Here is a 12,775-nt window from a genome sequence, read left to right on the forward strand (position 1 = left end):
TGAACCCCCTCCCCACCATTCCTTTGGGCCAACAGTCAGGTCCTTTCATTGATCATTGATTGAGTTTCGATTCGTTTCGTTTCGATTCGATTCGATTCGTTGGGTAGTCCTAACACAAGTCCAGGTTTGTCCGCATTTCCATTTGCCCAGAGACGTCTCCCGATGGCGACTCCCTTTGGAGGTATGTCCTCTTTTTTTTTTTTGCATTCTGCTGAATATAGTAGACATGTTGGCCATGTTTGTTAACCAGCCAGGAGCCAACTGCCCTCATCAGCTACTTATCGCAGCTGTGCGAGCTTGTGTGCGTATCTGTATCCGTGTCTGTATCTGTATCTGTATCTGTGGACATCTGCATTTGTGTCTGTAAGTGACTTGCGACATAAAGTGCTTTTATTGATGTTCATTTGGTAAGGCAATTTGTAGCATTTTGTGACATTTATGCGTCTGGGCCATTTAAATGCCATTATGCAATTTGTTGTCCATCTGCTTGGGTGGCGCAGGAAGGGCTGTAGATACGTGTAGATATAGATACATGTAGAAAAGGGACATTGGGATTAGAAGTTTGGAGGGTAGAAGTGTTGACAGCCATCGACTTCTTCGATTAAGTGGAAATTCCAGTTGAATTTTCAATGATATTTGCAGAGTTCTCTTAACGAGCTGGGATGAGTATAAAATCTTCAACATAAGTGCTCTGAAATCTGGCTAATTATAATGGCATTTAAGTCAGGACGAAAGCAGTTGAGAATTATGCAAGTGCAAATGGGGGAGTTGTCTATTTATTAGCCTATAAATACCATTGAATACATTTAAATCAACTTTAATTAGGCCTAATGCTTATAAATCATATAATGTATTTTTGGCATAATCCTAATTATTATCAACCTAAATAAGTAATAGTAATGCCAAATATGAACTTTATTTCAGCTTGCATACATAACTCACTCTTTGACAGATCAGTTAACAAGCTTTTACCACTCATTTCGAATCGATTAGACCCACATTCAATTCGCACAAGCTTATGCATAAATTACACATCTCATTTTATTTTATTTATTTCTCGACATTATTCAGTTGGCATTTCCAACTGAGCTGGGCTTTCAGCTCTCGCAGCAAACCAAATTAACTGACCTGCCGCAACTTGATTTTATTTTCACATTTTTACGAATAAAGCCCAAACGTCACTTGGCTTAAATATTCCGTTTTAAATTACTGAAATATTTGTTGTTTCGATTTGGTTTGATTTGTTGTTTTTTCTTGTTGTTTTTCATCTATGCGCTACACATTTAGGAGTAGAAACGAGTTTTCATAACCAGCAGTTATGTGGCAATTTCGGTTCTCTCCCACTCGGCTGCAGTTCATATTCATTAATTTATCACCGGTGCTGCGGGTTGGGTAACTTGGTCTATAAGCAGATACACCTATACATTCACATATATACTTTTGGGAGCGTGAATGTTTGTACTTTTCAGTGCTACCAATTAAGTGTGAAAAACCTTTTTCACTTCTCCACTTCTTTTTCGGCTGACTTGCGGCCTTGCCGCGGTGCCAGCAACATTTACTGTCACAAAAAGCGACGTGGTAACCGCAGCATCGAGTTCGGATTCGGTTTTGGATTACAATGAAAAATGGCTTGAAGGCGTCTGCGGAAATGCCGGGCGATAATGATGGAGTGGGCTAACCGATTCCTGAAGAGGGTTTGCCAGTGAAAGGATTGCCAGGGATAAGCGGGGGTACGGTAATTCAAGCCTTAATGAAGGTTGCTTTCGCCTGAGATTAATTAAAACAATTTATTGCCGCAAATTCTCTGCGGGCTCATCAACAATTTTCATATATAAATAGCTTGACTTGAATACCATTTACTATGGTTGTAAGAGAATCTTGTTGCCTGAACAATGTTAAGGCTATTATTGCTTATTATGGTTATAGTACCTGTACAAGCATTTGGTTTTCATCTTTAAACCGCTTCGATGCGAAAAACCTAAACTCATTTATGGAGAAATGTGGGCGGCGTTGGTTAAAAAAGAAGACAACGATTCAATAAACTTTTCTTGTTTGTCCTTCACTGAATTTTATTTGTTTTTCCCGTTCGATGAATATTTTATTTGCAATTGTTGCTGCTGTCTGCCCTATCTCCCCATAAACTTTACATTCTCCGGCCGTTTCTTTTATTTCTACTTGCCGTGTTCCAAATGATTTAATATGCAGAGTCGTAAATTCCATTCAAAAACTTTTTGGCACTCAAATCTCGGTGTGTATTTTTCAAGCGATTTTTCCTCTATAGTATGTTTGTTTGTTTGTTGTGGCTGTGTGTTTTTTGCACCTCCAACTTGGCGTTACGTGAGTTGTCTGCCCCAAGGTGACTGCAAGTCGAACTTTGAGAGGGAAACAAATCAATGTCTCTCGTGGAAAACCCCCCTGAAATGCCACCAACTCCCCTACTAAACCATCGATGAAATTGCATTCGCGTGTGTGTATCTGTGTTTGTTTTAATATGCGTTAAGCATAGTGGCTGCAAGTACACGGGAAAAATTTTGTGATCCATTTGGTTTGTATATTTTGAAATAGGTAGATGATATTGTGACTTCATTTAAATGTAATAAAAATATGAAGAGTAAATAAAAATATTTAAGAAACTTTAGACATCTGCCAGAATTTTTCTCTATGCTCCTGTTGTTTGCCCAACCAGCCACACTATGATTTGGATTTCCCACCCAGCATCTACAATCCACGCAGCACTAAAAACTTCAACGAAATGCATTTGCTATTGAAGTTTTTTGTTTGCATTTTTCGTTGCTTTTTTAGTTCCATTTTTGTCACCAGTTGTTGTTGTTGCTCCTTCACTGTTTGTGCAACGTGTTTGCGGCAGTGTTTGTTGAGCTTAACTTTATTTTCAATTTCGAGCAAAAAATAAAATATCTTGTTGGTTTTCGATCGGCAACCGACCGAATCATATGTTAAATAAATATGCCATTTTGTTCTATTAAAATTGCAATTTTCATTCGTTAAGCTGTGCGCTGCAAGAAAGTACACACTTAAAAAGCGCAATTTATTGGCCATATTTATTATAAATCATGGAGCGCAGAAATGGAGGAGCAGTGGAAAATGGCATGGAGAAAATGTCCACCAAGAAAAATACGAGAAAGCCAACGTCTTGCCGCTGCGGCAACGTTCGAGTTGCCGCAAATTGTGGCATTGCTGCTCCCTGCTGCTCCATCCCCACAACTACCGCTTCGCCCTCCCTTTCTTCCTAGTATTACCACTTTTTTTTTTTGTGGCGTGGCGACTCGTCTAAAAATAACTTTTCCACACGCTTTCAGTGTGTTAAAAATAACATAATATTTTTCATAGTTCTTATAGCTGCGCTGTTGCACTTTGCGCTCGAATTGAAGAAATGTGTTGCAAGTTGCGTGTTGTATGCCCGGGGGGAATCGGAGTGCTTAGGGCGCTTAAAGCTAATAGTTAATAAAATGCCAGAACCCTTCAAGGCAGTCACAGTATCCTCTTGCTCCCCAAGTCCGCCAAAGTCCCTTGGCCATAATCAAAGTCAACAGCAAACGTACCTGTTAGCATGCTCAACACTCTCATATGTGTGTGTGTTTGTGTGCGTGTGTGTGTTTGCGCGCGTGTGTGTGTGCACCTGCCTGTGACTCGACTTGACTTGAGGTTGAGTCGAGTTGAATTTGCCGCCTGTCATTCTGCCCTAAAATAAGGTACTATGTACAATTCTACTTCATCAAAAATAATAAATATATATTTTTGTTAATATTGTTTCCTTTTTGATGCTACTATGATGTAGAAGTATCTAAATTAGAAATATGTATGTTATCTACTGACGTTAGAGTATTTCTCTCGTCGTCTACTGAAAGGAATCCACAGCCTTATGGTTTCCCATCTCACCTGTGTTGTCTGTGGCAAGCTTTAATGCCTGCGTGTCATGAATGGCATCGCAATGTTTCCACTTTAGGGTCGCCAGCGCACACATATGTACATTCTATACGTACCGAGTTGGCTGATAAAATTATGACATATGAAACTTTGGCTGACATCGGGCTAAAACCAAGCGAAAAGACATGCAAAGCTGTCTGCTGTTTTTGGCTCCCTTTTGGCCCTTTGTTTCGGTGATTCGCCGCACCATGTCATTCTGGCCATAAACATGCACACAACATGGCCTGATAAAGCGACTCGGCCAAGTTAAGCTCCTCAACTTGTGCACTTGATTAAAGTGGCTAAGAAATGGCGAATGGGGAGTTTTCGGCTAGAATGGCATTAAAGTGCCCGCTGGTGGGTGTTGGCTGAGGTCACGAATTTTCGGAGGTAATTCTGTGGCAGCAGCAATCGTTAATGGTCGTCGAGCACAGTATATTACGTATACGCCTCATGGGCGTCGTCAGCACAAAACTTGTCGAAGAAAAAAATGGTTTTCGAAGTGGAAGCCAAATACCCATGTCGAAGGACTCTCTCCCTTGAGAGCTGATGCTGTCATTGCCATTGCCACTGCACATTTGGTGTTTTAATTAAAACGAAATTAACCCAAAGGACAGCGAATCTCCCGAATGGTGGAAGCAGATGTTTGTGGCAGTTGCGGGCGAGTGGACACAGCCACTGTGATGTAAGTCACTTTCGCAATATAAATTGTAATATTGTAACAATTTCACTGTGGCTGAAATACAATTAAGAGGTGTGAGTGTTTGTTGGCCAAGCGAAAGTTAATGCATATCAGCAACAATGTGAAGGAGAGCAAAAAGTTGATTGGATGTCGGACACTCAAGGGGTTGAAGTTCATTCATAAATTTGTAATTAATTTGTGCAGCTTCGAAGGAATTCATGTATTGTTGTTAAAAATGTTTATAAGGGCAAGTTATAATGGTTTTTAGGAAGACTTCAAAAAATTCTTTCTATCTTTAACCCTTCACCCATATTGTAAACTATACAATACACCACTATTTCCATTCCTTTTTACACCATATTGCCATCTGATATTGTTTTTGCACACTTTATGTGTACTCCCTGAAAAGGCGAAAAGCAAAATTTGCGCGAACAAGTTGATGATGATCCGATTAAAACTCTTATCAGTTAGTTATTCCTCCCATCGACATGAATTTCCCTATAGTGCGGCAACTTAGATTGCTCCTGCAGTCGGTGGAGCGGCGGGGGGAACCGAGGGGTGGCAAGCTGGAGAAAAATAAATTCTGTTAACTGAAGAGGCAACAGAAAAGGGGCAACCAAGTCCGGCAAAAAGGCGCATCGAAGCGGCAACAAAGTTTCAGTTTCAGTTTTATATATACATATATATATTTTATATATATATTTTTTTCTTTTCACCAACTCTTTATGCGCAAGGGTGTAAAGAGGGGGCAGGGTGAAGGGAAGTGGTGGAGGGGAGCCGGAACAAAAGGCCGACCAGGGCTACAAATTTCACTGGCTTTGAATAAGTTGGCTTTTTGTTTCAGTCCCGGCCGCCCATCTTATAAATAAAAACATATTTATGCAAGGCTAAGACCAAGGATAAGGATGATCCTTTTCGCAACTGCCGGATAAGTGCTGCAGCAACTTTTTGGCCCAGAACAAAGGGGTTGGGGCTGCGGCAAGCAAAGTGGCAATTTTTATGTATTTATTTGCCCGGCCTGCGGCCAAAAGAGGCGATTGCAACTGCGGAATGAAATTTATTGCAGGTCGCGACGTTTTTTGTAATTAAATGTTTGGTCAGTGGGCAAACTTCAACTCGGCGCTCGATTCGAGCACTAAAAAAAATAAGAATAAAACAATGTCTTGGAGCTGCCTGAAAGCCAAATTGTTGCAACAAGCTCTTGGCCGCATCAATTTCGTAATAAATTCTCAGAGCCCAAAAGAATACAGCGAAAAAATGAAGGTATTTGGCCTTGATGGTGGGCGTGGTCGTGGTTATGGCCAGCCCCTCGATGTGTTGCACAAAGTTCTTTCGAAATGCCCAGCATAATTTATTTGCTTTGTTCTTGCTGATATTTTTTTTTGTTTCTTCCGAAACGCCCAGGAATCATGCAAATTAACTACAATTTTGATTTTATTTAATCCGAGACGCCCTCTCTACAGCTACAGCCAAAGTCAATGTACTGATTATTCTTAAAAATAAATTAAGAAAATCCTATGGTGGACTTAAATATAGTTTTACATATGCAAAAGTTGTATTCACATTACTCGAATTTTTAAAATAAATATATATATTGCTTATATATTTTTCCTAACTATTCCTAAAATGTTGAACATCATAGTGCATGTTCTGTGTTTGCCTCTTCATCGAATGCGAAATTTATGCTTTTGTTTGGTCTCATATGTTTTATGTTTTTTCCATCAGCCTTTGTTTTTCTGCTTTACTTCTTGTTTTTGTTTTATGATGTTATAACCCGCTAATTTTGGTTAATTATGGGTTTTTGATTGTCATTCTGCGTATCAAAGAGGGCTTAAAGAATCCCCGTGAACTCGCCTCTGATGTCATAATGTGAAGTCATGTGTGTTTGCCAGTGTGAGATTGAGTATTTTTGCCTGAAATAAACAAACTCAATAAAAATAAAATATTTTTGGGGAAAACAGTTGGACGTACTGCATTTGCAAGTATAAATTAATATTTTGCATTTTCATGAAAACATTTAGATAAAGAAAATAAAATAAAAATGATTATTCATTGTTTTGGGCCTTGCAGCATGACACAAAATTTTGAAAAGCACATGTTGAGCCAAAAGTGACTGAATTTCCTAGTGAACATTTATTTTCTGCCACTTTTGTGCCCGAGCGAGCTACAGTTACACATTGAATTTCAAATGTGCATTTTTCGATTGCTCATTGTTTTGCCGTTGCCGTTCTCTGTAAAAGGGAAATTGAAAATTTGAAATTTTGCTTATGCCAGCTGGCTGGCAACTTCAATTGTATTCAAATATTGCCGACATAAATTATCATTTTGTGAGCCAAAGTGCATAAGACTTCACCCGCCTGCAAGCTCGACTTCCTACCTCCCACCACCGCCCACTTTTTGTGTGGGTTGCAGTGACCTTGTTACTAATAACCTCAATATGAGTTGCACACACTCACACTCGAATGCCGCCACTCTTGGCCATCTTCCATTTGTTGTTAAAAGGGTAAAAGTCTTCGGGGAGTTCTCATGTTGCTCAGAGTTTTCCCTTTTTCGGTTTCACTTTTCACCAGTCGAGTTCTCAGATTCGGATTCAAGTGCATGACGAGCAGGGACGGTGGGGAAAAAATGCCCCAAAAGGGGGGTGGGGGTGGGGGGGGGGTGTGTGTGTGTGCCGCAGACCCTCAAGAGCGTGAGTGTGAAATCTTAGCCATAAAGCATCTGAAGCTCATGAGGCCTGATAATTACAGTACAAATCTGCTCGCAAAGCTCCAGCGAGCAAGGGAAAGTTGGGTAAACAAGGGGTACCAAATAGTAGTACAGTATATACTATATATGTGGAGCAGATAGCAAGATGCGTACCATAACTGTATAGCGATAAATGCATAAATTGATGATCGGCAGCGGCATGCTGAAAAAGTAAATTACCAACAATTTAGCCAGAACCGTTAAGGTAGAGAGCCACGTTCATTAGCCTGCTCCTCGCATTTCCGCATCTGTGCCAGCCATCTATCCACTGGCATCTATCTGGCGATCCCCAGCATTCTATACCCAGTTTGCCCAGCATCCCCAGCTATCGACATCGCCATTCCATCCTATCAGCTACAAATTGTATCGAGTGCAATGCATAGAATTTATTGCTTCCTGCCAGAGCGCGATGCCAAAACCCAAAACTCCGACTCGAACTGCAAGTCAAACTCAAACCGAAAACTAAAAACCGCCGACGAGTGCAGCAGCTGCTGAAGCTGGACTGGCAATTATGCCATTTGACATAATTCATAACTGCCGCTGCAACAGGACACTGAGAAAAATTAACCAATATTAGCTGTCAAAATAACAAAATTAATACAATGAACACTATGATCTTAATGCAGAAAATAAACAAATGAACTCAGCGTCAGCGAACAAGTGAACGATTGATCAAACGTATAGTTGGCATTAAACCAGATATTGTTATTTCTTTGGAATATTAGAATACAAAAAATATTGCTTATTAATTTTCTAGATTTGTCACTGTGCACTAAACGTTTGATGCAACCAGTTTTGGTAGCCCCAACACTGATTCCCGGCCTTTGTTATCAACAATTTATGCGAACGAAAGTTGTTTGAACTGCGTCTTGACTGCTGCAGCAACTGCTGCTGCTGCTGATGATGATGAGTATCAGTGGTTACATGAGGGAAATTCATGAGGGGCTTTTCACAGGGGGCTACCACGAGGGCATCCAGCAGGAAACTCTTTCTCCGGCTGACCACGTTGCCGCCTGGCTTCTTGGCTTCTCCTGGGAATCAGGTTAGCCAGCCTGGCTCGCACGAGAGCAGCCATATTTCTTTGCTTCTTAATAAATTGACAAAAGTTTGTCATATGCATTGTTAGCCAAGAGCCCCTTGGGCCCAGTTTGGCCCCCTTCTAGCCCCAACGCCACTGCGTTCGGTTGTTTGGCAGTAACCCCCTTCGCGTTGGCCTATTTACCCGCTTTAACGCCGAGTGGGTGGCTCTGTTCTTTGGCTTTGAGTGCGGAAAACTACAACTGCAACTGCAACTGCAACTGCGGCTGCAGCTATGCTGTTGTGATGAACTTTGGGCTGCAACTGTGAAAATTCCTCGTCTCCCCAATATTCCTCCGTTTTTATCCAATGCCCTATAGGCTGCTCCTCGTTATTGAGGTATTTGGGTTAGAGATAGCTCAGCCAGGGGACGACATCTCAAGAACAAATTAAAATTTGCTTGAAAAGGAAGCACTCCACGATGCAATTTTATTGGAATAAGTTCGTGTTGAACTTGGAGCACAAGTACCTGGTCCTATTAGTTTTTCCCTATTTTCAAGAGTGTGTACGATTCGTTTGATTATATGCCCATTTCCCTTTTGAAGTTTTCAACTTTGCCGGCTACTTTTCATGTTATGAATTGCAACTTGTGCACAAAGAGCATTTGAAAATTGTTTGCGGCAAAAGAATCCGTCGCACCCCCGAAGAATTTAATTAAAGTAGCCCTAAAGTCTGGACGCTCCTGTTTTTTGGGCGCAAAAAAGAAGGCATTCGCAGTTGCATTCAACATGAGCAATGGCAAACAAAAACTGCTGGCTCTAATTACCTGTGCATCAACTTTTCCCAGTAAATGTTCATATTTATTTTTGCAGTTGAGCAATTTTTTTCGACGTTTTTTCCCTCGTTGTTTTTGCGATGTGAGCATGCAACACACAGCAACAGTTGCCGGTGCAATGTGTTCTAGTTGTTTATGCATTATTCACATATTTATGCTGCATGCTCAGTTTCAGTTTCAGTTCACTGGGCTTTATTTTTACTTTCAGCTTACTGAAAGTACTGCAAATGTGGCACATGACGACGGCACAGTTTGCAATCAACAAAAGGAGAAAGGGCGCCGCCGCCTCTTCATATTTGTTTGGCGAACATGTAGAAATCCCCGCCAGTGGCCCAAAACTTTGTAGTTTTCAACAGCCAGCCAAGAATTTTCACTTTTCATTGCTGCAGGGCGGCAGGAGCAGCAGCAGCAGAAGCAGCACCAGCGGCAACATTGCATGCCACATGCAACTATAAGTAAAATCAGCAGCAACAGCAGGTTACAGCCTTGTTACTGATTATTGTTATTTGTCAATGATTTAATTCGGATTCGACTTGATTGACAGACACTCGAAAGTCGGGCCCAATCATTTGCCAGTCACTTCAGACGGTTTGCAATCCTAGTTTCAGCCTGCAACAGTTCAAGGTTGCAAGTAAACAATGCCCCAAAAACTTATTCAATGCTAGATTACATAATCGATTGTCTAGCCGAAATTCATCATTTCAGTTCAGAGTGAATTCGGACCCTTTTGCTTGTGCGATTCGAGCAGCTTCCCCTTCAGATACTCGGCGGAAAATTGCATTTCACATGCATGGCCTCAAAACTAATTACCAACTGAAAGTGTCAGGCCATTGAGGCCGCCTCTTGTAGTCGAGTGTTCATTCTGGCTGGAGTTCTTTCGGTTCAAGTGTCAAGTTGAAAAAGTTTGTCGCAACAAAGGCAGTTGCAACAAAAAAAGCTGGCAAACTAGACCTACACAAAATGCTCATACGTAACTTTAAGTGCAGCAGACAACATAAAAAATTTACAATACAAAAAAAAAAAAAGAATTGAAATAGAAATGGAGGATGAAGAAGTAGGATGTTCGGTGGCATATGAACAACATTAATATCCTGTAAAAATTTAAATAATGAACCACTATTTTCTGTAACTTTTCTGAAACTTGACATTTTTAGAGACAACCCAAGAAAAATCAGAAACCAACCCGAAGAATTATAATCATCATGAAAGTCACGGCACATATACTATATAGCGCAAAAACTGATTTCGTAAGGGCGTAAAAGAGGTATAAAAACGGCTTAAGTTATTAAAAAATGGCGATGGAAAAGAAACCAAGGAGGATATACTGAGAGAATAATATTAAGTTAGCACAAATACACTTTAGTTTTGGTGGAACACAATATGACTTAAATAAAAAAAAAACTTGCTTAACAACAAGGAAACAACTTAAAATGATAGTAATATCACAGAAATAAACTTAAATAATTTCTCTCAGTGCAGAAAAGCGAATTTTCCTATTTACTTTTTTTTTGTAGCTGTGTCTCTGAAAAATGGCTGCAACATAAAAATTTACCTCAGCGACAAAAGACGGCCAACGACGCCGGCAACTTTAGGAAGCAAATACAAGCGGAGCAGTAGGGGCGCAGGGGGCTGCCCAGGGGCGACGGCTGTAGAGGGGGTGGTGGAGCACACACTCAAAAGTAGAGCAGCAATTGCAAACTGGCCCGGACCAAGTCAAGTCGGGGCAGCAGCAACAACAACCGGCTGGCCAAACGCGATCAGCAACCAACCAAGTTTAGGGGCTTGGAAATTTGGTGGAGGAGAAGCTGTTGGTGGAGCGGGAGGGGGTCGTGTCTTTGGTGGGCAGACAAATTACAGTAGCCAGATTTTCTCGTCTTCAATGTTGTTTTGCATTTTGCACTCCGGCCACGCCCAGTGTACCCAACGCCCACCGCCCGTGCTGTTGCTATTTAAGTTGATGTTGCTGCTGCTGCTGCAGCTACACGCGCTGAACATGTTTTTTGTGCTCTGGCTATTCATGGTTCTATCTTTTTGTTTGGCCAGTAGTTTTTTTGTCGAGCTCTTTTTTTTTTGTTGTTAGTTTAGTTTCTAATGCTTTCAAGAATGTGGTTTACTTTTTGGATGAGTTAACAAGCTAGCCAGCCACTGTGTATGTAGTACATGTGCTGACCATTGTTGCCATATGCACACGTATGCACTTCTATACGAGTATATGAGCACCTCGAATTTGTCATGGAAAGTGTTTGCTCTAACAACTCGTACATCAGATGCAAGTGATAATATGAGTCGAAACTGCGACGTGACTTGGTGAATAAATCAATTTATGTTTACTCTTAACACCCAACCCATCAGATTTATGCCCCATAAATGTTGAAGTATTTTGTTAGAATTTTGATTTAATGCCTCGCAAATTACTAAAAAAAAAATATGTTTTAACCCTTCTGCTCATTACAGAAAAGGCTACTGAACTGGTTTTAACGCATCTCGACGTGTTTGTTTGGGTAAGTTGGGGATAAACAAATCTCGAGCTTATTTGTTTATTAATTTTTGCAAATATTGAATGGCAATCAAGCTAGAAACTCTAGGAATTTTCTAAAGGCATATCCAATACATTGTTTTTACAAATTTTGCTATTTGTTTTCATGCTACTGAATAGTTGAATCCAAACCTAAAACGTTTTTAGTTAAATAATGCATTGGGATATCAATTTTTAACATATCTTGCGCATGACAGCAATAATCTAATAAAATATGTAAGACCTATTTATATGTTTGTGTAAAAAAGTGAACTAGTTTTGCGATTTAATAGATATTCCCATTTGGCACTGGTTTGGCATTAGTTCGAGCGCTTCCTTGCAATTTATTAAAAATAAATGCAAATTCGGAGCCAGAAAGCAACGCAGTGCTCAGTGTGCCAAATGTGTCAATTGGGGGGCATCCCCAATTTTGCTAAGTTTGTGCTAAGTGCGTTGGCCTAACGGCAACTTTCTGGCTTATATATGTTTGTGACAGCTCGCAGTGGCTCATATGGTAATGAGGCCTAGTTCTGTTGACCATAAATTATCAACCAATATTACCATGCTCACTCTTCTTTTTATTGCCATTAGACGCGAAGGAGATGCTTTCAAGTTGAGTCATAAGATGGCATTAGCTTGATTATGGCTCTACCAGAGTGTTTAATACGCACTTGATGCCACCTCTCAATCTGCGGCTTTTTGGCCAACATGCTCGATGAGGCGTGGCCCCATTTGCCGCTTACGTCTTTCTCGTTTTGGGTCTAGAGGAATGGCATCGAGGACGGGGGCTCCGACCTGCCCACGCTTCTCGAGATTTATGGCCAAGTGTGCGCTCCGCGTCAGCGTCGCTCGTTCTCAATCTAAATCTGAATCTGACTCTGATGGTGACTTATTTATGTGACTGGCGGGCTGCTGTTGCTCTCTGAAGAGGCGTGGGCAGCTTCACGAATCCCCAAGTGCTTTTCGCCGCCTTTCTGCGCGTTTTTCGGCAGCCCAAAACGGTTGCAAAGTGCTACAGTGCAGAGAGAAAAAAATTCCATACAAATAACAATATTTT

At 40.9% G+C, this 12,775-nt stretch overlaps 1 protein-coding gene across 3 annotated transcripts in view; it reads left to right on the forward strand.

Annotated features, from left to right (window-relative positions):
* LOC6609877 overlaps positions 1–12,775 on the forward strand; it is a 77,058-nt gene that overhangs the window by 12,807 nt on the left and 51,476 nt on the right. For all 3 annotated transcript variants that reach the window (XR_004361325.1, XM_032714987.1, XM_032714988.1), the window contains one exon: positions 11,658–11,704. The gene's annotated coding sequence lies outside the window, so the exon portion shown is untranslated. The remainder of the gene's footprint in view (positions 1–11,657; positions 11,705–12,775) is intronic.

The sequence above is a fragment of the Drosophila sechellia genome, chromosome 2R (genome assembly GCF_004382195.2).
Source record: "Drosophila sechellia strain sech25 chromosome 2R, ASM438219v1, whole genome shotgun sequence".
NCBI classification, from domain to species: Eukaryota; Metazoa; Arthropoda; class Insecta; order Diptera; family Drosophilidae; genus Drosophila; species Drosophila sechellia.